General features: G+C 44.9%; 1 pseudogene across 1 annotated transcript; it reads right to left on the bottom strand.

Moving 5' to 3' along the window:
• Positions 1-6,689: 6,689 nt before the first annotated feature.
• Positions 6,690-19,344, bottom strand: LOC308511705 (protein mono-ADP-ribosyltransferase PARP16-like; annotated as a pseudogene). Its single transcript has 2 exons — positions 19,333-19,344; positions 6,690-7,485 (listed from the first exon to the last, which is right to left on the bottom strand). The product of its transcript is annotated as a protein mono-ADP-ribosyltransferase PARP16-like (transcript).
• Between the last annotated feature and the right edge of the window lie 4,495 nt (positions 19,345-23,839).

The following is a 23,839-nucleotide window of genomic DNA, read 5'->3' as shown; positions in this document are numbered from 1 at the left end:
GGCTGTGCTTGTCCTGGAACCCCGGTGGCTCTGCTGTAGCCGTCACCGCTGTTGCCTTCTCGGCAGGATGGCCCTGGACTGTGTGTCTGAGGACGAAATAAAAATTTCTCACTTATTTGGACTCGGGATATGTGTGTGTGTGTGTGTGTAGGGGCTGGGGTGAGGCAGGGAATAGGGAAGGCAGTTCTGAGGCGGACCCCATCAGCACTTTCGCCTTCAGTCAGCCCCGGTCAGGAGGCCAGGCTGAGCTAGACACAACAGTGGGGTGCTGAGACAGCCCACGGCCCCCTGCAAGGACGGCTCGGGGAGCAGCTAACAAGTAGGAGGCAGGGAGCCGATGGTTCTTAACATTGAAGCTTTGGGGCCCAAAGTCTTAAGGGGTCCCCTGATCCAAACCAGCTGCCCCAGCCCTCCCTACCACCCTAGCGGGGAAACTTGCCAGGTGTGGAGAATGGTGCCTGGCACACATGGAGGGCTAGCTTAGGGTTTGCCCTGGCTAAAACCACCCAGATCTGGCATCCTAATGACCCAGGGTGCCCAATGACAAGCCCTGAGGAGGGACAGAGGGAACGTGCCTAGAGAAGTGCAGGGCGGGTTGGGGAGCGGGGAGGACCATGGCCTCATACTCACTTGGACTTTTGGGCCTGGGTCGCTCTCCGGTTCCTTTTCTTCTACCACCACCGGCAGGGACCCCTTCTTCCTCCTGGCCCCAGACTTCTGCCCAGCGCCGGTGTGCTTGGGCTGTGTGGGTCCCAAGGGGTCCAAGGAATACCCCTTGCCCCTCCCAAGCACCGGACCACCAGCGACTGGGGGGAAGGTGGCTGGCTCCAGGGCAGCTGCTGAGACTCCCTGCCCCCAGGAAGGGAAGGTACCCTGGGGGTCAACTTTGGAGGCCCCTCCTAGGAACTTCTTCTCCTGGGCCACTTTCCTTCCAGGAGCGGCCTTGGGCGGGCTGCCTGGAGCAGCGGCTCCCGGCAGGTAGCTGGGCCTGCTCCCCACCTTCCCGCAGACCACACTTTGGGGTCTCCTACGGGACGCGTCCAGCTCTCCAACAGCCCGCCTCGCCCCAACTGAAGCCAGTCGTGGGGGAGCGGAGGGCAGGAAAGAGCCTGGCACGCAAAGGAACTCGTCCCTGGCATGGGCACCCGAGTGTCTGGGTGCGTCTTGCAGGCTCCTGGGTTTGGCCTGGGCCCCTCCTTTGCCACAGAGGCTCAAACCCAGCAGGTACAGCTCGCTGAAGTCATCTGATGACTCGGAGTGGGAAGGCCAGCCCACCAGGCCTTCTTCGGAGGACCACTGGGGACCCACGGTGACCCTTGACCTATTCTTAGCTCCTCTTTTGCAGTTTCCCCAGGCCGGGCCTCCCCCAGGCCCCATGACGGGCAGCCGGGCTGTGGAAGGCCGCCGAGATCCCACCAGACCATAGGCCTGCGAGCTTCTACCCTCGGGACCTGCCCGCACGTCCACCCAAAGGGCGGACGCCTCAGAGTCGCAGCAGCTCTCTGGGGAGGGGTTCCTGCGGACAGCCAGGTGATCCCGGTCGGTCAGCCGCGGCAGGGTGGCCATGGAGGCCTCCTCGGCAAGGTAGTCCAGAGTGCCCCCGTCGAAGTCGGCCGGGGAGCCAGGTCGGCCTTCGCAACCCCAAAGCACCCCTTCCATCACTTCCCGCTCGTCCTGGAAGCCTTCGAGGTCTGAGAACGCGCCCTCGTCCTGGCTGCTCGGCAGGGGCGTCCCCACAGTATGGCCTAGTCCACCGGCCTGCTCCCCGCCCTCTGGGTGGGACCCCACTCCCCAAACAGACCTCTCGTCCTTGTTGGGGGAGCTCATGTCCCCAAGTCCCGACAGCCCAGGTACAGGGTAAACGGTCGCCCTGAGCACAGGCAGCGGCAGAGCGCGAGGCCTTGACCTTCTGAGAGAGCGTTTGTCACCACAGGCAGCTCACGCGGTGGCCTCCAAGCGTGCGCGACTTCCAAGAGCCATCACCGCCCGGGCCTTCTCATTGGTGCGTGTCCCACCGCCCGCCAATCAGTGCGCCCCTTCTAGGCCCGCCCCCCAGGCCCTGGCCAATAGGGTGGAGGGCCTCTGGTTGGTCCAGTCGTGCGTGTGACGTCACAGCGGCAGTTGGAAGCCAATCTGGTGGAGGAGTGTCGTCATAGGGGGGCTCCTCCCATCACTTCCTGCCCCGCCTCCCCCGGCCAGGCACCTACTGTCCAACTGGAGTCAAAGCACCTAGCCTCCGTTTCCCATGTACGAAGCGCGGAGATGATGCACCTGTCTGGGGGGTGGGTCGAGGGGGGGTGAGGGTGCAAGCTCAGGACGGAGGTGAAGCACCAGCCACTCTTCTGCAACAACACTTACGACCCAACAGGGAAACGCACACCCGAGCGCGTGGGCAGCGGTGGGTCCACATACATTTTCCATAAAGGCCCAGGGAGCAAAACTTGTGGCATTTACGGGCGGCAGGGTCTCTGTCGAGGCTCCGTTTCCCTTAGGATGGGTGGTCAAATCGGCCCCGGGCTGTGTGTTGCTGGGCCGGTTTGGTGGAAGGGCTGGGGTTTGCCCCCTCCCTCAGCCCCGCCCCGACTCTGAGTCAGTTCAAAGAAGAGGGAATCCCCATGGCCAGTGCACACCCCAAAAGATGCTCACCATCACTGATCCTGGGGACACGGACGCAAACCATAAACCCATTTTCACAGCAGGTCTGCAATAATCACAGAGCTTAACGCTCCCACGGGTGGGAGAGGTTATGAGCAAGCCCGTGCTTGGCCCACTGCGAAGTGCCCGAGGTGGGGGGCCTGGGGGGGCGGCGGGGGGGAAGCGGCGGCCTGTGCGCAGCTACAGAAGAACCGTTTGGGGAGGCAATTGCGCAGAATCCGGGAAAGGCAACTTACACAACGCTTGCTACGTGCCTGGCGCTCTTCTAAGCGCTGTAGATAAATAGTAACACATCCTCCCGACCATGCTAGGATTGAAGTACTCGCCCGTCACCACCCTCTTACAGGCGAGGAAGCAGGCACTGAGAGGTTCGGCCACTGGCTCAAGGTCATTGGGCTTGTAGCGATCAGCGGCAGGATCGCAACCAAGACAGTCCCGCTCCAGAGCCCTTGCTTTGGAGCAGAAAACCTTAAAAATGAAAAAGCGCCCATTCCCTCCATGACCAGGCATGGACCTCTGCCGAGTGCACCTTCTGGACACACGCCGGTACGTGTAGTGCATCAGGACACATGCTCAAGGGTGGTGGGAAACACTGGCAACACTCTAAATTCCCACCAGGAAGGAGGTGGATGAATGCAGTGTAGTGTATGCACCCTACATCTTTTGACTGGGTAGATGAAAACGCCCCAGTCAAAAGAATGCACAGATTCCAAAGGCACACAGCAAGCTGCAGAGCAATGGCGTTGGATACACATTTGTAACTTTTTTTTAAACTAGTCAATCCGAGATAAGGTCTGAGAGTACATATAGGTGTGCCTACAGACATGTTATAAAGGCCTGGGAGGACGCACAGCCAATGCTTACCAGTGGGCAGCCCGCCAGGGCGCCAGTTGTCTCTCAAATTTTCCTGAACCGCCTGCTTCCCAGCTTCCCAGCTTCCCTGAGCTGAGCAGCCCTGGCCCTCCCTTGGTTTCTATAAGGCCCTCCAGTGTTAGAATTTCCACTTGCTTGCCACCCAACCCCTACTCCAACAGCCCTCCTCCCTTCCTTCCACACCTTCTTCCTCTCTTTCCCATTCATACTCCCCTGTCTTTTAAAAAACATTATGTATATTATATACATATATATTATATACATATACATAATTATATATATAGTATTTACATATATATATATATAATTATATATATGTATATATACATATTTCAGAGAGAGGAAGGGACAGGGAGAATGTAGGGCGCGGCTATAGGGTTAAGCCTCGGACTGACCTGTTGGCAAAGCCACAAACCAGTCCCAGCTTAGAGGGCACAGTCCCCTTAGCATAATTAGGCCTGACCTTATGTCTACCTAGATCTTATCTGGGAAGCTAATGGGCTGAGGGAGATGTAGCAAGTGCTGCCAAACCAAGTGAAACAAGTGAAACTCACAAGAACATTGTAACTATGGTGACCACTACCTTGTTTACCTCTGGCTATAAAACAAAGGCTCAGCTCGCCTCTGGATCTCTCTCTGTGGCCTCAGCCAGGCACAGGAAGATCCACCCCTAGACCCAGCTTATTCTCTTTGTCTGTCATTTCTTCATCCTTCACCACCCTCACTCAGGCTTTCGAACCCTTGGCTGAACTGGCTCGGCACAGCAGAGATGGAAACATCAATGATGAGAGAGAATCATTGATTGGCTGCCTCCTGCACGCCTCCTACTGGGGATCGAGCCTGAAACCTGGGCATGTGCCCTAACCAGGAATCCAACCGTGAATTCCTGGTTCATAAGTTGATGCTCAACCACTGAGCCATGCCTGGTCGGGCCATACTCCTCTGTCTTTCCAGTCGCCTCTCCCTCCTGCAGCCTACTCTGGCTGATCTCCTAGAGAGGCCTGAGCTGTCTGAACACCTCTTGCCAGAGGGCACTCAAAGAAAGACCCAATTTTTCTGGCTCTGATAGAGAAGGTTATGCAGCAGGGAGATTGGGTACACTCTAAATCTCTGATCCTCCTCCTCAAGTGTGCCCTGCCTCCCCTCCCCCCAACCTCTGCCTGTGTGTAGCTGATGCCCTCTCCCACTCCTCCCAGTCACTTTTAAAGACATGGTGGGCCATTTCCGACCTGCTAAGATGGATGAGGAAGGATATAGCAAAATCTCCTGTACCCACCACGGTCCTAGGAAACATTACCCATCCATCCAGTGGAAGCCTCAGCATCCCTCTGGCCATTTCCATTTCTTCCCTCCCATCCTCCTTCCCTCTCTACCCCACAGGGAGAATCCTAGAACTTCTCCACACCTCCCCCACTCTCCTCATCCCTGGGGCTCTGCTGGCTCCAGTTTCCCTGCTTTTTGTAGATCCTCACCAATCTCTGCTAACGCCCTTCCCGCAATATCCCCATTTTTGGTTTTGACCTACTATCTTGGCCTGGGGTGGGGCCAGTATCAGGGGATTCACTTAGCCTTTCCCACCACGATAGCTCTTACCCCACAGACCAATGACCCTGTGGGATTCATTGCTCCAACTGCCAAGTGTACCACTGGCACATAACTTGGGGGCTGGAGAAATGACCACTGTGTTCATCTGTTGATCGAAACACCAGGTCGGCTCACTGTGAACCAGACTCTATTCCCAACTTCTTTTATTACCATGCCTCACAAGCCCCTCTCAAACAGCTCCCCCACCCCCCCCACCCCCCGTCCATCGTGACACTTTGGGCTTCCAGGATCAATGTCAGCTTAGACTCTGTGTCCAGTAGTCCTAGATATGTCTGGGTATTTGTACAGTCACCCAAGCAGCTGGGAAAGCTTCTATGAATATATGCAAACAGGTTTGCTGTCCACATTACTTTTCATTTCTCTTGGGCAATTATCTAGGACTCAGCTTGTTGGATGGAGCAAATGGTAAGTATATTTTTAACTATATAAGTGACATACAAAATGTTTTTCAGTTTGTCTATATCATTTTACATTCTCCCCAAGAATGCACGATAGTTCTGGTGTTTCCTCATTCTTTCTAGCACTAGCATTCTCTGTATTTTATTTTAAATTTTAGCTAAGCTTATAGGCATGTGGTGGCATTTCACTGTGGCTTTAATTGGTGTTTCCCTTAAGATGAATGAGGTTGAACATCTTCTCAATAGCTTCCTCGTTTTCCATTGTCTTCTTTAGCACAGTGTCTGTTCCATTTTCTTGCTCATTACTTATTGAGTTGCTTAATTTTGTATTGTTGAACATTGAATGTTCATTTTCTGTTTCAGATATAAGCCTTTTATAATATGTGTGTTGCCCTGGCCCATGTGGCTCAGTTGCTTAGAGCATTATCCTGGGCACCAAAGGCTCTTGGTTCAATTTCTGGTTAGGCTACATGCCCAGGTTTCAGGGGTTTTTTGGTTTTTTTTGTTTGTTTTGTTGTTTTTGTTTTTAGGTTTGTATTTTTTAATCAGAACTCTGACTCCTTCCATTCTCATCCATGGTCGGGCACGGGGTTACAGCTGCAGCAGAATGCTGTTTGTTGATTTGAGAAAACTGAAAATGCTTTGTACTTACAAAGGTGGATGGAATTCAAAAACCGATCCCCACCGATTTTTATGAAAAACATGACTATTCCTCTTGAGGGTCTCAAGTCAAAACAAGGCAACTGCCTAGTGATTTATCATCCCCACTATGCATTTTCCGCCTTCCAGAAGGCATTAGAGAAAGGGCCAACGTCCGCCAGGAGCGATTGTAAACATACCACTGACAGCTTGGACACTTTGTTTTTAAATGCAGCAGGACTTTTTCCTTTGGCCCTGATGGAAAAGCCAACTCCCTTGGGATGTTTAGGCAGGAGCAGACAGGAGGGCTCCCCAAAACCTATGAGTGAGGGCCCAGTGGTCCCCCTTGGCCGGAGTGTGGCTGGAGCATCATCAAAGGCAATCGATACATTTATGGCATATGAAAATTGTCTTGTGGTCCCCAGCTGGCCCCCAGGCTCAACCTGGCTGGATGCGGGGCATGGGAGGTACAAAACAAGGCACATGGTGGAGGTGGTCCCCACTCCCGGCCCAGAAAGATTATCTCTTCGCACGATTCCAAAAGTGTTGGAAAGTGGAGGAGTTGATGACACTCACTATGAGCAGCAGCGGCAGGTACAGGAATATGACCGTAAACCAATGGCTGGAAAACCCTGCAGGACAGCTGGCTTGAAGCCCTCTTGGCCTGCTTCTGTGAGTACACCAGCAGGTACTTCACTCGCAGGAGCTGGTTGTTGGTGACCACAAAGTACTTTGGAGGGATGGCTCCCCCTTCACTGTGCTTGTTTCTCGCTCTCCTGCGATCTATCTTCTTGGAGTCGTTCTTCTTGGTTTGGTACTTGACATCTGGATGGTCTATGACCTCACACACAGCCACGCAGCTGAGGATGGGGCCAAGGAGGCTACGCTGCCACCCATAGCCATGGGGGCTATAAATGAGGGCCAGGCTCAAGTCAATGGTGAGGTAGGTCCCTTCCCAGAACAAGGATGTCTTGTTCAGGTGGCAGTGCAGTCCATTGTGGATGATGGAATGGAAGTTTTCTAGGCGGCTCCCATGGAAGGCGTAGATTAGGTCTCGTTCTCCTTTGGTCTCATAAAATTTGGCATTCGCTGGGTCCCAGTACTCGATTTCAAATAGGAAGTCCGGCACAGGGACAGGAGTGTGAGGGGCACCAGTCAGCTTTTGGATCTTTTCAAACTCTGACTTCCCTGCACTGTGGACTGTCACGACCTTTGAGGATAAAATCCAGCTCAGCAGGTCCCAGGCCCGTTTGTCTTTATCTTCAGAGGAGTGGAGAAGCTCTTTCAGGTTGGGTAACTTGCTGGCATCTGCAAGCTGAAGTCCCAGGTTTCAGTTTTGATTCCAGTTCTGCGTTTTGTGTGAGGCAGCCCATCAATGTTTCTCTCTCACATAATGTTTTTGTCTTCTCTCTCTCTCCCTCTTCCTTCTTTTCTCCCTAAAAATGAATAAAATAAAACAAAGTTATAATAAGTGTGTTTTTCAAATATTGTTTCCCAGTTTGTGGCCTTTGTTTCCATTTTCTTTTCTTTTTTAAATATATCTTTTTAAAACTTTTATTTAATTTTTCTTTTTTGTTATTTTGTTTTCCTATTACAGTGTGCATTCAACATTATTTCATATTAGTTTCAGTTGTACAGCACAGAGGATTTAAAAAAAAAACACCTTTTAAGATATAGTTCACATACCATGTAATTTACTCATTTATAACATCTGAATCAGAGGGTGATATCAGCAAGATGGTGCAGTAAGAAGCCTCACATCCTCCTTCCCCCATGGAGACACTGACTCAAGAATGGCACATGCCCAATTCCCTTTGTGAGAAATCCAGAAACCAGTTAAGAAGCTTGTGCACCCCAGGGGAGCGACAAACCAACTACATTGAAGTGGGTAGGAAAATTCATGGCTCTCACTTACCGGAGTCTCTCCCCCGACAGTGCAATGAGCAGGAGGAAAACTCCTAGCTCAGTGGCTTCTCCCTCAGGAGAGAAAGAGAAAACTGTTTCAATACATCCAATGTTCCAGTTTTCCAGAGACACTTCTTAAGAGGCTAGTTTCTTCCTTGCCAGCATCTAAGCACCAAAGATCAGGGACTGCTTTGAAGAAAGTAATGTTTCAGACTAGTACACATTATCCCTCCTCCCAGCACAGTGTGGCAATTGGGAGAAAACTCCCAGATCCTCAGCTTCTCCCTGGGGAGGGAAAGAGAAGAAAGAAACATACATCCTACATTCAGCCTTTTTGAGAGGCTGCCCAAAGGACTTGTTTCTGTCTTGCCTGAGAAAAACCCACCTCCCAGTTTCTTCCTGGGGAGCATGCATCCGATTTTGGGATTTCCTGGGGAACTACCTGAGCAAGTAGTTTCTGCCTCATCTGTCTCTGAACATTGTCTATTTGCCTAAAGGCCACTGAGAATAAAAGAGTTGGTTGGTTGGTTAGTATTCCATTGTATATATGTAGCACATTCTTTTTTTTTATTCATTCATCCATTGACAGACCTTGGTTTTCTTCCATATCTTGGTTATTGTAAATAAGGCTGCAATTAACATAGGGGTACATCCATCTTTTTGAATTAGTGTTCTCCTTTTCTTCAGATAAATATCCAGAAGTGGAATTGCTGGGTTGTATGGTGTTTCTGTTTTTAATTTTCACATAATAAGGTATATAAATGTTGAATCACTTATTTTGTACTGTAATGGGGTAACCCGCGGAGACGACCACCAGGCACTCAGATCAAAATTTAGGAGCCTTTATTAAGCTGGCCAGTGACTACAGTTACAGCACCCTGCCGAAGCAGAGGCTGAACTGCAGTGCCGACTTCCATGGACAGCAACTACAGTTACAGCACCCTACTGAAGCAGAGGCTGAATTGCAGTGCCAAATACAGGAGTTACATTTTATTATTAAATTCTGTGGAGGCCCAGAGAAAAATGTGTCTTTCAAATTCTGGGCCCCCAATATGGAGGAAACCTTCTTTATTTATACTTTTTTCAGTCCTTTGCCTCCCAAATTTGGAATGAGACTTCTGGGCCTTCTGAGAAAGAAGGCCTGCGTGCTGGGAAGGGGCCATGAGACCATATCTCAAGGCGTGGCCTGATGTCAGTACCTTCCTATCTATATGTTCTAGGACAGCGTGCCCCACCTGGCCGAAGCACCAGATATGCAGCCCAACACAGTACCCCTGAAACTAATATACTATATTATATGCCAACCAACTATACTTTCATAAAAAAAAAATTAAGCAACAGCAACATCAAAAAGAGTTGGTCAGCTTGCTTTTGCTCAAGAGGAAGTGAAGTTCAGTAGACAGACATCAGATAGGTCTGCATATTTGTCTTTTCCTCACTGTACAGTCATCTGAGAAATGGCAGTCAGTCTCCAGGAAGTTGAGCAGTTTGGGGAATGAGGTGATGGTTTTTAGATGTGTTAAGGTTGAGGATCTTATAGGACATGCTAATGGAATTATCCAGATTGTACTTCAAAATTTTGATTCTGGAGCTCCAGTGAGTAGTCAGAGTTAGAAATACATACTTAGGAGTCCTTCATTCCCTCATCAAATATTTTAGGAGTGTTTGTTCACACACTATTACCTAGCAAGTCTGCTGTAGTCCTCTTGATCCCATTCTCTTTGCCCCCCTCAGAGGTAATCTTTATTCTGAATTTGTCATCATAAAATCAATGAAACCAAAAGTTGATTTTTGAAAAGATAATAAAAAATCACAAATCTTAGGCACACTGACCAGGAAGAAAAAGAGATTCCTCAGCCCTAACCGGTTTGGCTCAGTGGATAGAGCATTGGCCTGCAGACTCAAAGGTCCCAGGTTCAATTCCGGTCAAGGGTATGTACCTTGGTTGCGGGCACATCCCCAGTTGAGGGTGTGCAGGAGGCAGTTGATTGATGTTTTTCTCTCATCGATGTTTCTAACTCTCTATCCCTCTCCATTCCTCTCTGTAAAAAAAAAAATCAATAAAATATATATATTTTTTTAAAAAAAGAGATTCCTCAGAAATCACCGAAATCAGGACTAAAAAGAGAAACAGCACCACTGACTCTATGTAAGTTGAAAAAATTAGAAGAAAATAGTGTGACAACTTTATGAGAACAAATTATACACAAAGATGCAATGAGTACATTTGAGGGAAGACACAAACTCCAAATCAGACTTGTTAACTTGAAAACAAAAGCTAAGGGGAGAGGCAACAAGCGTTTATTTGAGATCAGAGAATACTAGTAGATTCAGGAAGCACTGATTCAGGCAGAAACCCAAATAATATTCTGATTATGGGGTGAAGGCAAGGGGTTTTTATGAGAAAAGGAAGAGGAATCATTACATGAATAGAAGGAAGAAATTTCTATTAGTGCTAATAAGCTAAGTTATTCGTTAGCTATACATGGTGGTGCGAACTCTAAAGAATGTCCTTAATTTTCAGTCCTTTCATCTGCTTTCCTGTTAGTTTTACAAACAGTTGTTTGGAATACAATGTTGCTTTGGCCCAGTCCAAAGGTTATTTTGTCCACTTCAAACATTCCAAAGGTTTGAGGAGTAAGAGGTATGTGCAAGGCAATTCCTCTGAGGTGGAGGCTTGGACTCCATTTTGAAATGACTCTGTTTCTATCGTTTTTCATAGAATCAGTAAAAGATTTAAAAAATCAACTAAATTAATAACTAAAAATATTCCACAATGAATAGGTCCTGTCCAGGTGGCATTACTGCTTAATTCTATCAAACATTTCAGGTAGAAATAATAACAACACTCCTCAGAACTCTTCCAGATAATAGATGAGGAATGGACACTTTCAAATTAGCTATGTTAGCGGACAGCTCTGAATCGGAGAGGGGCTGTCCCCTCCTCGGCTCCTGTCAATCTCATAAGAAAGGTTTCAGAGGAATGACAGACAGCAACATTATAGCAAAGCAAGCAAATTTATTAAGAATACATGACATAAAGCACAAGTGGGAAACCCAGCTAATCTGAGCACCGCACCTGGTGGAAGTTTTCTGTCTATAGGTTTCAAGGTTCCTTTGCCAGATATCTTGGGCAACAGACTAGGTTTCAAAGTCCCCCTTTTACTTTGTTGTGGCTTTTCCCAGAATTTATGAGAACATCTGGCGATTTTATCTAGGCAAGTACCAAGACTACTGACTTCTTTGTTCAGTGAGTGAGATAAACTCCACCCCCAACACACCTTCCCAAAGACAGCTGACTTCTTTGTTTCGTAAGATAAAACTCTCCCCTTCTTAAACCCTTCCCCTCTTGCTTCCTTAGCATTCCCCAAGTGATATTTGTCCTTGGGTTTAGTTGGGGTCTTTGTTCTCTATTTTCCCAGGCCAGGATGATTTAAGCCATGTATTCTATGGTTAAGGAGGAGAGCCATTAACCATTTGCATCCAAGTCTCCTTGGTTGGGGAAGATAAGGTCACGATTCACAAACTGCCCAAACTGTTTGGCCTTGTTTAATTCTCTTGTCTCAGTTTACCCTTCCACTTGCCCAGGAATTTTCATAGCTTCTTACTATCCTGCCACAGGTCTATTAGGCCAATATTACTGTAGTGCAAACCCCTGACAGTTGGGTTTTTTATTGTAATGCAAGTGCCTGATATTAAGCTTTAAATTGCTGAGACATCCTCTTCAAAGACAGATATCTCGAGTAAATGCATTGCCAGCTACAGGACCGAATAAAGAGCTACGCTGTCGCACCCCTGAAGTTTCCTTTGTTTTAGAGATCTCTGACCACTCTTTTTTTTCCCTTTCCTGCACTTTAATTCCTGTTCCTATGTTTTTAATTCACCAAATAAGAGTAAACTTGTGAAACCCTAGGCCCCTCACCCTCGACTCCAATAAAAGCAGAGCCCAAGTTCAAGCACTCTTTATCTGCAACCTTGCCAAGTGGCCCTGTGACCTTCAGGACTTGTATGTAATAAACCTTGTTCTTTCAAAGTTTCCTGATATTTACTGCTGAGGTTTCTCTCTCAGTCATGCTAAGAACCACAAATGCTGATCCAGCCACAACATTGGTTCAGAAAGAGGGCTCACCTTGGGTCCAGGGTCCTAATACCTCCAGGCATTTCTAGCCAATAGTATCATTAATAAGCTGAGACCAGCACAAAACAATTACTCTGATGCCAAAGACACTCAAAAACATCCAAAATTAAGAAAAGTGAAGATCATGTTTTCTCCTAAATATAAATGAAATAATCCTCAACAAAATATTAGCAAACTGAATTCAGAAGCATATAAAAAGTATTATATACCATAACTAAGTGGGATTTATTCTGGGAATACAAGTGTCAATGAAAAGAAAACTGAATCTCTGGAAATGTAAAGAATTTTTATTTGGGCCCATCTGAGGACTGTAGCCTGAGAGCAGAACTTCAAGAAACCTTGAAACAGTGCTCCAACTTCGAAAAAGTGAGAGGTGCTTATACAGGCAGAGGAGTAAGCGAAAAGTACATCTGGCTCATTTTTAATTAGGGTACATATATTTCAGTGATTAACAATTTTACATGAAAGGAAAGGATGTATATGAAAATAAGGTTGGGTTTGGAAACAATTAAATTGCCTTGAAACTCTTGGAGATGCATTTTATCTTGTGGATGACAAAAAGGAGTTCTATGGAGAGTAACCTCCCTAGAGGATTTGATCATAAATTCCTAACTGGACAGGTCATGGTGGGGTGTCATGCCCCAGGTACATAACTTCTTTAGTAAAAGGCTTATCTTTGCCTTAAGCAAGCCCTGCCCATTGTTTCTATGCATCTAGATTAACACACCTTTGAAATGCTCCCTTTCAGACACCTCAAGAGAACACATAATCGTAACTATTCTATAATCTCATCCTTGCTTGCTTCCTCCCACCTTAATATAATCTTCCTTATGTTCCCTCCTTAATCTCAAATGCATAAAAGAAGCTGAAAACCTGTTATTCTCTGGATCATTTGAGATCTTGCTCCCAGACATGTCATCATTTGTCTTAAACTTTTATTTAAGACAGGTTTGGACATTTCTTACATTGATAATCTAGATATAGAAAGAACAGGCACTGTTTTCTGTAATCACTGATATATATGACTATTCCCCATGGTTTGCCATAGGATGAATTTTTAGACTATTCTTCCCTGGTTACTGATTTAGTCAGAAGAGCTTAAGCTCCATTTCTTTCCTCATTTCCCCCTTTTGGTCATAAGTCAATCCAGAAGATGTATTGATGACTATTTTGATAATTGCTCAGTCCCACGAAGCTAGGAAGGCTCATTCCTAGGACTTCATCTGTGGTTATGTTAAGACAGTTTACAGCATTTTCCCTTCTGGCCAATGGGGAGGAAGAGGCTTTTAGGTAACCTGGAATATGAGCATGGGCCAAATTATTGTTTTTTTAAGAATGGTTTTTCCATTACGTTTAGTCAGGCATTTGACAGTTAAGGAAAAAAGCTCTGGATCATTTCTAATCTATGGGCTATCATGATTTGAGTATTGTTATTTCTGTTGTGCATCTTCCTTCTGCATCTATTAACATAATAAAAATAGAAACAATAAAAACAATGCAACCACGATTATTTGGTTAATAGTATGTGACTTAAAGTTATGTTAACAGTGAGGAAAAGCCAGTAGGTAGCTAGTAAAGAATCAGTGTCGTCATCATCATCATAATGAATGATTAGAACATCATTTTCTTTTTTTTCAGTTTTAAGTATTTATTGCTCTTGTCTTCAATGCAGGTACTTAACTCTAAGTATTTATAATTTAATTTTTTGAAATCACCATTTTCCACAATGGGCTCACAAAATTCCTCAAAATTTAATTTTCAGTGTTTAGCTCTAGCACAGAAAATACAGAAATAGTTTACTCTTTTATTTCCAAACTACTATTCTTTTTTTCCTTGAAATTATTTTTCATTTTATTATTATTATTATTATTTTTAAATTAACTCTTTATTGTTCAGATTATTACAGTTGTTCCTCTTTTTTTCCCCAATATCTCCCCTCCACCCAGTTCCCACCCCACCCTCTGCCCTTACCCCACCCCCCCACTGTCCTCATCCATAGGCGTACGATTTTTGTCCAGTCTCTTCCCGCACCCCCCACTCCCCTCCCCCCCCCGAGAATAATCAGTCCACTCCCTTTCTATGCCCCTGATTCTATTATATTCACCAGTTTATTCTGTTCATCAGATTATTTATTCACTTGATTCTTAGATTCACTTGTTGATAGATGTGTATTTGTTGTTCATAATTTGTATCTTTACCTTTTTCTTCTTCCTCCTCTTCTTAAAGGATACCTTTCAGCATTTCATATAATACTGGTTTGGAGGTGATGAACTCCTTTAGCTTTTTCTTATCTGTGAAGACCTTTATCTGGCCTTCAATTCTGAATGATAGCTTTGCTGGGTAAAGTAATCTTGGTTGTAGGTTCTTGGTATTCATCACTTTGAATATTTCCTGCCACTCCCTTCTGGTCTGCGTAGTTTCTATTGAGGAATCAGCTGACAACCGTATGGGTACTCTCTTGTAGGTAACTGACTTTTTTTCTCTTGCTGCTTTTAAGATTCTCTCTGTCTTTTGCTCTTGGCATTTTAATTATGATGTGTCTTGGTGTGGTCCTCTTTGGATTCCTTTTGTTTGGGGTTCTCTGGGCTTCCTGGACTTGTAAGTCTATTTCTTTCACCAGGTAGGGGAAGTTTTCTGTCATTATTTCTTCAAATAGGTTTTCAATATCTTGCTCTCTCTCTTCTTCTGGCCCCCCCATAATTCGGATGTTGGTATGCTTGAAGTTGTCCCAGAGGCTCCTTACACTATCTTCCTATTTTTGGATTCTTTTTTCTTTTTATTTTTCCGGTTGGGCATTCTTTGCTTCTTCGTATTTCAAATCTTTGACTTGATTCTTTTGATCCTCTAGTCTGCTGTTGGAACTTTGTATAATATTCTTTATTTCAGTCAGTGTATGCTTAATTTCTAGTTGGTCCTTTTTCATATCCTCAAGGGTCTCACTAGATTTCTTGAGGGTCTCACTGAATTTGTCAGCGGTTTCTAGAAAATTCTTGAAAAACCTTATAAGTTTGGTTTTCAACTCTATATCCAGTAGGTTGCTTTCCTCCATTTCTGTCATTTGTGACCTGTTTCTTTGTCTCTGCATTTTTTATGCTTCCCTGTGTTGATAGAGTGGGTTTTTGTGCTAGGTGTCCTATAGGGCCCAGTGGCTCAGCCTCCCCAATTACCTGAGGTGAACACTCTTGGTGAACCCCTTTGTTGACTTTGTGCACAGCCTTGTTGTAGTTAAGCCTGGATTGTTGTAGGGAGCACTGGAAGGAATTGACCTCCAGGCCAATTGGCTGTGAGAATCAGCTGTGTCTACAGTGGGAGAACTTCTGTGCTGAAGACACCCTTCTGGGGCAAGACTTGATTCAGTGGGGTTTTGGTGCTCACTGAGTCTGCCCCCTGAGTGTGTCCCTTATGGATCTGAGGAGTTGTTATCTGGATGGTCCCACTCTGACCACTGGCTCTTGGATCTCTAAGAAGTTGCTAATTGAGCCTCTGCCTGAGGCTACACAGCAGGAGCTATGGAGAGATCTGCAGATTCTTCTTCTTTGTTTGGGGTTTGGTGGTGCCCAGATGAGGCCCAGCTGTGAAGCAATGCAAGCTGCTGTGGGGCCTTGGGCCTTCTTTTGGAAGTTCTGGGTCTCTCTGACCCAGCTGCAGTTTGTTAGGTAATTTTCAGATTGCAAAGGGCCAGGCCTTTCATATGCAAAAGCCTCTGAGCACAGCTTGGGTGGGGCGGGGTCTCAGGGAATCAACAGGGTGGAGCAAACAGCTATGGCTGATCTTCAGTCCTACCCTAAGAGGCCCCGAGTCTCAGTGTCTCAGTAATCGCTGCAAGCACCTCTGAGAGAAAGCCGCCCTGGAGTTCTGACTGATGCCAGACAGTCCAGTTTCTCCCCGTATGAGTCTGGGTCCCCAGAGACTCGCCCAGAACTGGCGTTCAGAGCCGTCGGGAGCTTGAGACTCCCTCCTGATTGAAAAAGACAACTGCATCCTCAGTTGCCAGCCCTTTCCACGTGCGCCTCTGTACCTCTGCACTTTACTTCCGCACCTCCTCTGAGTCTCAGTGTGATTTACTCTTTCCTTCTAGTTGTAGAATTTCCACTCAGCCAGCCTTTCTGTGGTTCTGGATGATGTTCGTTTTGTCTTTTAGCTGTATTTTTGAAGTGGTTGCACGGAGGCAGCAATTTCTGGTGTTTACCTATGCCACCATCTTGGTTTTCTCTCCCTTCTTTTTTTAAAAAATATATTTTATTGATTTTTTACAGAGAGGAAGGGGGAAAGATAGAGAGTTAGAAACATTGATGAGAGAGAAACATTGATCAGCTGTCTCCTGCACACCTCCTATTGGGGATGTGTCCACAACCAAGGCCCTTGTACATGCCCTTGACTGGAATCGAACCTGGGACCTTTGAGTCTGCAGGCCGACACTCTATCCACTGAGCCAAACCAGTGAGGGCAGAACATCATTTTCTAATAATAAATGGGAAAGGTTAGTGGGCTTCCAATCTAACTTTTCTATGTTTAGTAAGGGAGAGTGTCTAAGAAGGCATATGCAGTTTCTAGATAGGTATAGTAGGGAGAAAGTTATAAGAATGTAAATCAGTTTCATTTTCTATTCTTATTCTATCCTAGATTAGCTTATTTATAGATAAGCATATATATAACCCAACAAAGTCTTACAACAATTTCTACAGGTATGACTATCAAAATAGAATAAGAAGGAAGAAATGTAATATTAGCTCTTCATAAAGAGTCTTAAAGCCCAAATTTTTAGCAGGTCAGGTCTAGAATCTCAGAATAGCTGATTACCCAGATGTTATCTTCTTCTAAATCTTGGAAGCTTCCTTGGTTCTTTTTAATCGGAAACATGTTTTAGAAATGTTTTTTAATCCACTCATCTGCTGATGGGCACTTAGGCTGATTCCAAATCTTAGTTATTGTAAATTGTGCTGCTATGAACATAAGGGTGCATATATCCTTTCTGATTGGTGTTTCTGGTTTCTTGGGATATATTTCTAGAAGTGGGATCACTGGGTCAAATGGAAGCACCATTTTTAGTTTTTTGAGGAAACGGCATACTGTTCGCCACAGTGGCTGCACCAGTCTGCATTCCCACCAACAGTGCATGAGTGTTCCTCTTTCTCCACATCCTCACCAGCACTTGTCATTTGTTGATTTGTTGATGATAGCCATTCTGACAGGTGTGAGTGGGTACCTCATTGTCATTTTGATTTGCATCTCTCAGATGATTATTGACTTTGAGCATGTTTTCATATGTCTCTTGGCCTTCCTTATGTCTTCTTTCCAAGAGTATCTATTTAGATCCATTGCCCATTTTTTTGATTGGGTTGTTTATCTTCCTTTTGTTAAGTTGTATGAGTTCCCTGTAGATGTTAGGGATTGAACCCTTATCAGAGATAACATTGGCAAATATGTTCTCCTATACAGTGGGCTTTCTCGTTGCTTTGTTGATGTTTTTTTTTTTTTTTTTGCTGTGCAGAAGCTTTTTATTTTGATGTAGTCCCATTTGTTTATTTTCTCTTTAGTTTCCATTGCCCTCAGAGATGTATCAGTGAAGAAATTGCTTCAGCATATGTCCGAGATTTTGTTGCCTTTGGATTCCTCTAGTATTTTTATGGTTTCCCATCTTATGTTTAAGTCCTTTATCCATTTTGAGTTTATTTTTGTGTATGGTGTAAGTTGGTTGTCTAGTTTCATTTTTTTGCAAGTATCTGTCCAGTTTTCCCAACACCATTTATTGAAGAGACTGTCTTATCTCCATTGTATGCTCTTGCCTCCTTTGTCAAATATTAATTAAGCATACTGGCTTGTGTCAATTTCTGGGTTCTCTGTTCTGTTCCACTGGTCTATATGTCTGTTCTGGTGCCAGTACCATGCAGTTTTGAGAACAGTGGCTTTGTAGTATAGCTTGATATCTGGTATTGTGATCCCTCCTACATTGTTCTTCTTTCTCAAGATTGTTGCAGCTATTCGGGGTCTTTTTTTATTCCAGATGAAAATTTTTGGAGAGTTTGTTCTAGGTCTTTGAAGTGTGTTGTAGGTGTTTTAGTGAGGATTGCATTGAATTCATAGATTGCTTTGGGTAGTATGGACATTGTAATGATGTTGATTCTACCAATCCATGAACATGGTATATTCTTCACTTTGTTCATGTCTTCCTCTATCTCTTTTTTCAATGTCCTGTAGTTTTCTGAATACAGGTCTTTTACGTCATTAGTTAAGTTTATTCCTAGGTATCTTAACTTTTTTGTGTGTGCAATGGTAAATGGGATTGTTTTTGTAATTTCTCTTTCTGTAAGTTCACTATTGCTGTATAAAAATGGCATAGATTTCTTGGCATTAATTTTTTATCCTGATACTTTGCCAAATTCACTTATTATGTCCAGTAGTTGTTTGATGGAGTCTTTGGGTTTTTCTATGTATAGTATCATGTCATCTGTGAATAAGGACAGTTTTACTTTTTCTTTTCTAATTGGAATGCTTTTTATTTCTTCTTCTTGTCTGATCGCTAGGGCTAGCACTTCCAGTACTGTATCGAACAGGAGTGGTGAAAGTGGGCATCCCTGTCTTGCTCCCGTTCTTAGGGGAAATGAGTTTAGTTTTTGCCCATTGTATAATGTTGGCTGTAGGTTTGTTAGATAATGCTTTTATTATGTTGAGATATGATCCCTCTATTCCCACTTTGCTGAGAGTTTTTATCAAGAAAGGGTGTTGGATTTTGTCAAATGCTTTTTCTGCATCGATTGATATGATTATGTGATCTTTGTTTCTCAGTTTGTTTATGTGATATATCACATGTATTGATTTGCAGATATTGTACCATCCTTGCATCCCTGGAATAAATTCCACTTGGTTGGGGTGTATGATCTTTCTAATGCAATGCTAAATTTGATTTGCTAGAATTTTGTTGAGAATTTTAGCATCTATGTTCATCAAGGATATTGGCCTGTAGTTCTCTTTTTTTTGTGGCATCTTTTTCTGGTTTGGTGATTAGGGTAATGCTGGCTTCATAGAAAGAGCTTGGAAGTGTGCCTTCCTCTTGAATTTTTTGGAATAGTCTGAGGAGGATAGGTTTTAGTTCTTCTTTGAATGCTTGGTAGAACTCACCTGTAAAGCCATTCAGACCAGAGCTTTTGTTTGCTGGAAGATTTTTGATCGCTGCTTCAATTTCTTTGGTAGTTATCGGCCTATTCCGTTTTTTTTTTTTTTATTCTTCTTGATTGCGTTTTGGGAGCTTGTATTTTTCTAAGACTATGTCCATTTCATTTAGGTTGTCCATTTTGTTGGAATAGAGTTGTTCATAGTGTTTCCAGGAGGTAAGTTCAAGGAATTGAATGAATGAGGAAATAGCCACAATTCAGTATAGAGAAGGTAGAAAGAGAATGGGTGTATAAGAAGAAAAGTAAAAAACTAAATACAAAAAAAGAAAAAAATATATAAAAGAAATATATATATATATATATATATATATATAAATATATATATATATATATATATATATATATATATATATATATACACACACTAGAGGCCCATTGCAGGAAGATTCCTGCAAGAATAGGGCTTACTATGGCTGGAGCAAAGCAGAGAAGGGAGCAAAACCTGCTGAGGTGGGCTTCTCTCCCGCCCCCAGCTGCTCCAGCTTGGTGGGTTTTCCCAACCCACCCCCAGGCACTGCTGCTGGGTTTTTCCAATCCGCCCCAGCCGCTGCAGCTGGGTGGGTTTTCCCAACCCGCACCCAGCCGCTCCATCTGGGTGGATTTTCCCAACCCGCACCCAGCCACTCCATCTGGGTGGATTTTCCCAACCCGCACCCAGCCGCTCAGTCTTGGTGGGTTTGCCCAACCCGCCCCCAGCCTCTCCGTCTTGGTGGGTTTGCCCAACTCGCACCCAGCCACTCCAGCTGGGTGGGTTTTCCCAACCCGCACCCAGCCACTCCAGCTGGGTGGTGTGCTAGGGTGAGGGACTGCGGCATGGAAGGGTTACAGAATGTTACAGAATGTGCTAAGGGAAGGAAATGGGACATGAGAAATTGAATGTGCTGGGAGGGGGGACTGACGTATGGAGGACTGTGTCAGGGTTAAGAACCATGGAAGAAAAATTGCTAGATTGTCTTAGAAAAACAATGTGTTATGATACGCTCCAGCCAGGTGTGACTCTGTTTACCCCCCCTTTGTGCTTATGAACTTTCTATGAACTTCTAAGGTAACACTGTTGTGCTATAAAGGATCATACTGCACCCTTGATCTCTGCCACATGCTCCGAAGCTCCCAGAGGGGGAGATAGGTGCTGTGGTCAGCTGGCCAGCTTAATAAAAGCTCTTAAATTTAAATTCTGAATTGGTGGTCTATCTCGCTGAGCCAACCCATAACAGGTGGGTTTGCCCAACCCGCCCCCAGCCACTCCATCTTGGTGGGTTTGCCCAACCTGCACCCAGCCGCTGCTGCTGGGTTTTTCCATCCGCCCCCAGCCGCTCAGTCTTGGTGGGATTTTCCAACCCGCCCCCAGCTGCTCAGGCTTTGTGGGTTTGCCCAAACCGCCCTCAGCTGCTGCTGCCTGGTTTCCCCTCCCACTCCCAGCCACTGTGGCTGGGTTTCCCCTCTCGCCTCCTGCCTCTGCAGCCTTGGCTCCTTTACTGTGTCCGTGGCCTCTACTTTGCTCCCTTCTATAGCCCTTGGCTTCCATGTTGTCTTCAGTCTTTGCTTAGAGCCAGTATATGCAAATTAACCGCCATCTTGGTTGGTGGTTAACCGCCATCTTGGCTGGCAGTTAATTTGCATATCTCCCTGATTAGCCAATGGGAAGGGTAGCGGTCGTACGGCTAATTACCATGTTTCTCTATTACTAGATAGGAGATATATATGTGTGTATATATATATATATATATATATATATATATATATGTATGTATATAAAATTTTCCTCCTCTTTCCCTAACTGGTTTGGCTCAGTGGATGGGGCGTCGGCCTGCAGACTGAAGGGTCCCAGGTTCGATTCCAGTCAAGGGCATGTACCTTGGTTGCAGGCACATCCCCAGTGGGGGGGGGGGGGGTGCAGGAGACAGCTGATCGATGTTTCTCTCTCATCGATGTTTCTAACTCTCTATCCCTCTTCCTTCCTCTCTGTAAAAAAATCAATAAAATATATATAAAAAAATTTTCCTCCTTCTTTAATATATCTATGTATTTGTTTACTATTGGAAAAGGAGGATAGAGAGTAGATAGGCCTGAGGTGGTGATTTGGATTAGTTAAGCTATTAGTAGAAGAAGAGAACAAGCGAGGAGAGGAAAAAGAGAAGCAAAAAAAACCAACCAAACAAAAAAAACACACCAAAACCAACAAACAAACAAAAACTAACCAATAATCAAACAAACAACAATAATACAGAAAGAAAGAAAAAGAATTTGGATAGTGAAGAAAGCAAAGAGAGAAGTGTGTATGGGTTTTGAGCAGGGGAGAGGAAATTAGATGTATGAGTAAAATCAATTTTTAACAGTGAGTAAAAAGAAAGGCTAGAGAAAAATTATAGCCGGAACAGGGTAAGAGAAACAGGAAAAAAAAAGGGGTAAAAGTGTTGAAGAGAGTGTTGGCATGAAGGAAAAATTGAAATAGAGTAAAACAATACTAAAGGAAAAATCAAAAATAGAATGTATAACACTATCCCAAAATAAAATAAAGAAAAAAATAACATAAAATAAAACTTTTTTAAAAGGGTAAAATAATAGTATTAATACTAATAGTTAAAAATAAAAATATAATTAAAAAGAAGGTAAAATCTAGTGAGAGAAAAAATTAGTTTCTTAAGTAAAAGGTAAAAAATAAAAATGTGAAGTAGTGAAGGTCGTTCACTTCCTCCACTGTTCTGCTTGGCAGGTCTTTTTTCTTGTAGGTAGTCAGCACAGTATTGAAGTTCCCTGCAATGCATGGCTCCTCTGTGTCCCAAGCCACAAACCTATTTTCTTTCTTTCTTTTTTTTTTTTTTTTTTTTTTTTTTTTAGCATCGGACATATTTTTTTATTTCTCTCATTAAAAGCAAAATAGAAAAGATTTGGGAAAATCAAGAATTTGTTCAGGAGGTAGAACTTCCAAAGACAAAAGGTCCATATTAAAATTCTTAAGAAGCTCTAAGGAGTCTTGAATTTTCATTTTGCAATGGGCCTGGAGTCAGTTTAGAAGAGACAACAACCAATTGTAATGTATGGGCCTTTTTTGACTCCTGCTTCAAACTGTGGCTATAGATGTCACATGTGTGGTTGCCTCTAAGGCAAGTGCAGGGATTGACTTAGAAGCAACTTTCGGAGAAGATGGAAATGTTCTACACTCCACAACCCTATTTTCAAGCAGGGGTGACCTCTCTGCTCTCTTTGGTTCTCAGTCTGTCTTTAGTTGTATTTACACACGAGTCAATTTCTGCTACAGCCCCTGGGTGGCAGTGTTTCTGTCTTAATATCCGGGGCTAAAAGGCCTCTCTGGCTCTGCGTGCATTTCTGTGCATGACTCTGTGCGTGACTCTCGCAGCTGGTACAGTATTCCAGGCTGCCTTTCTGGGTCCAGTCCAGCTGTGGGTTAGTCTAGAATCCCTTTCTGCCAGCAGCCTTGTGGACCCCCTTCCACATTTGAGGGCTACACTGACCCAAACAGCCCCGAATTTTGTGAGGGCTGTCTTCCTCTGAGGCTCTAGTTCCCACTGCATACGTTTCTCCCTCCAGCCTGGATTCCAAATCTCACCTTTCTTTAGGCAATGCCAGCTGTGTTTAGTTCCGGGTAGGTGCTCTTTGATTCAGCTGTTCCTTCTGCTCTGAGAAGGCGCAGGGCCTGTCCGGGAATTCGTGCCATTTGTCTCCTCCTTTGCAGACCTCCCAGGCGCCCTGGTTCGTGAGGTTGGAGTTCCGGCATTCGTGGGTTTGCAGCCGAGGTAACTGGTCCCTGGGTGTTGTGGCTGTAAGGTCCCAGGAAGCATCCAAGGTCTCCCCAGTTGAAGGTAAGGCTGGGGTTCCCATCACAGTCAGTCTCCGATCACAGCCATCTCCCCTTCAAGATGGCACGACCTCTGTGGCAGAGGCAGCCGCTCCGGGAGAGATTTCAGCCGCAGTAGAGGCTGTCCCTTTACAGGGGGCCGGCCCGCCTGTCCCCAACAGTCCCTTGGAGTATAGCTGTCCCTCACTCACAAATACTGACACTCCCCTCACATCCACATACTCACCTTTCGCTGCCTCAGTCTCACACTATCTAGCAGCCTGCAGTCCCGTCGGCAGCCATCTTACCTCCCTGGGTCATGTTTTCTTATCCATTCAGCTACCCTATGTCTTTTGATTGGTGCATTTAATCCATTTACGTTTAAAGTTATTATTGATAAGTACTTACTTGATGTCATTTTTATTCTTAATGTTTGTGTTTCTTCTTGCTTTTCTGTTTCTTCTTTTTACAGCAGTCCCTTTAGCATTTCTTGCATTGCTGGCTTGGTAGTAATAAACTCTCTTAGCCCTTTTTTTGTCTGTGAAGGTCCTGATTCCACCTTCAATTTTGAGTGATAGCCCTGCTGGGTATAGTATTCTTGGATTCGGTCCCTTGCTTTGCATGACTTTGTATATTTCATTTCATTCCCTCCTTCTGG

The sequence above is a fragment of the Myotis nattereri genome, assembly GCF_964212035.1.
Source record: "Myotis nattereri genome assembly, chromosome: X".
NCBI lineage: Eukaryota > Metazoa > Chordata > Mammalia > Chiroptera > Vespertilionidae > Myotis > Myotis nattereri.
Note: the sequence above shows the minus strand (reverse complement) of the source record. Positions and strands in the feature narration are given on the sequence as shown.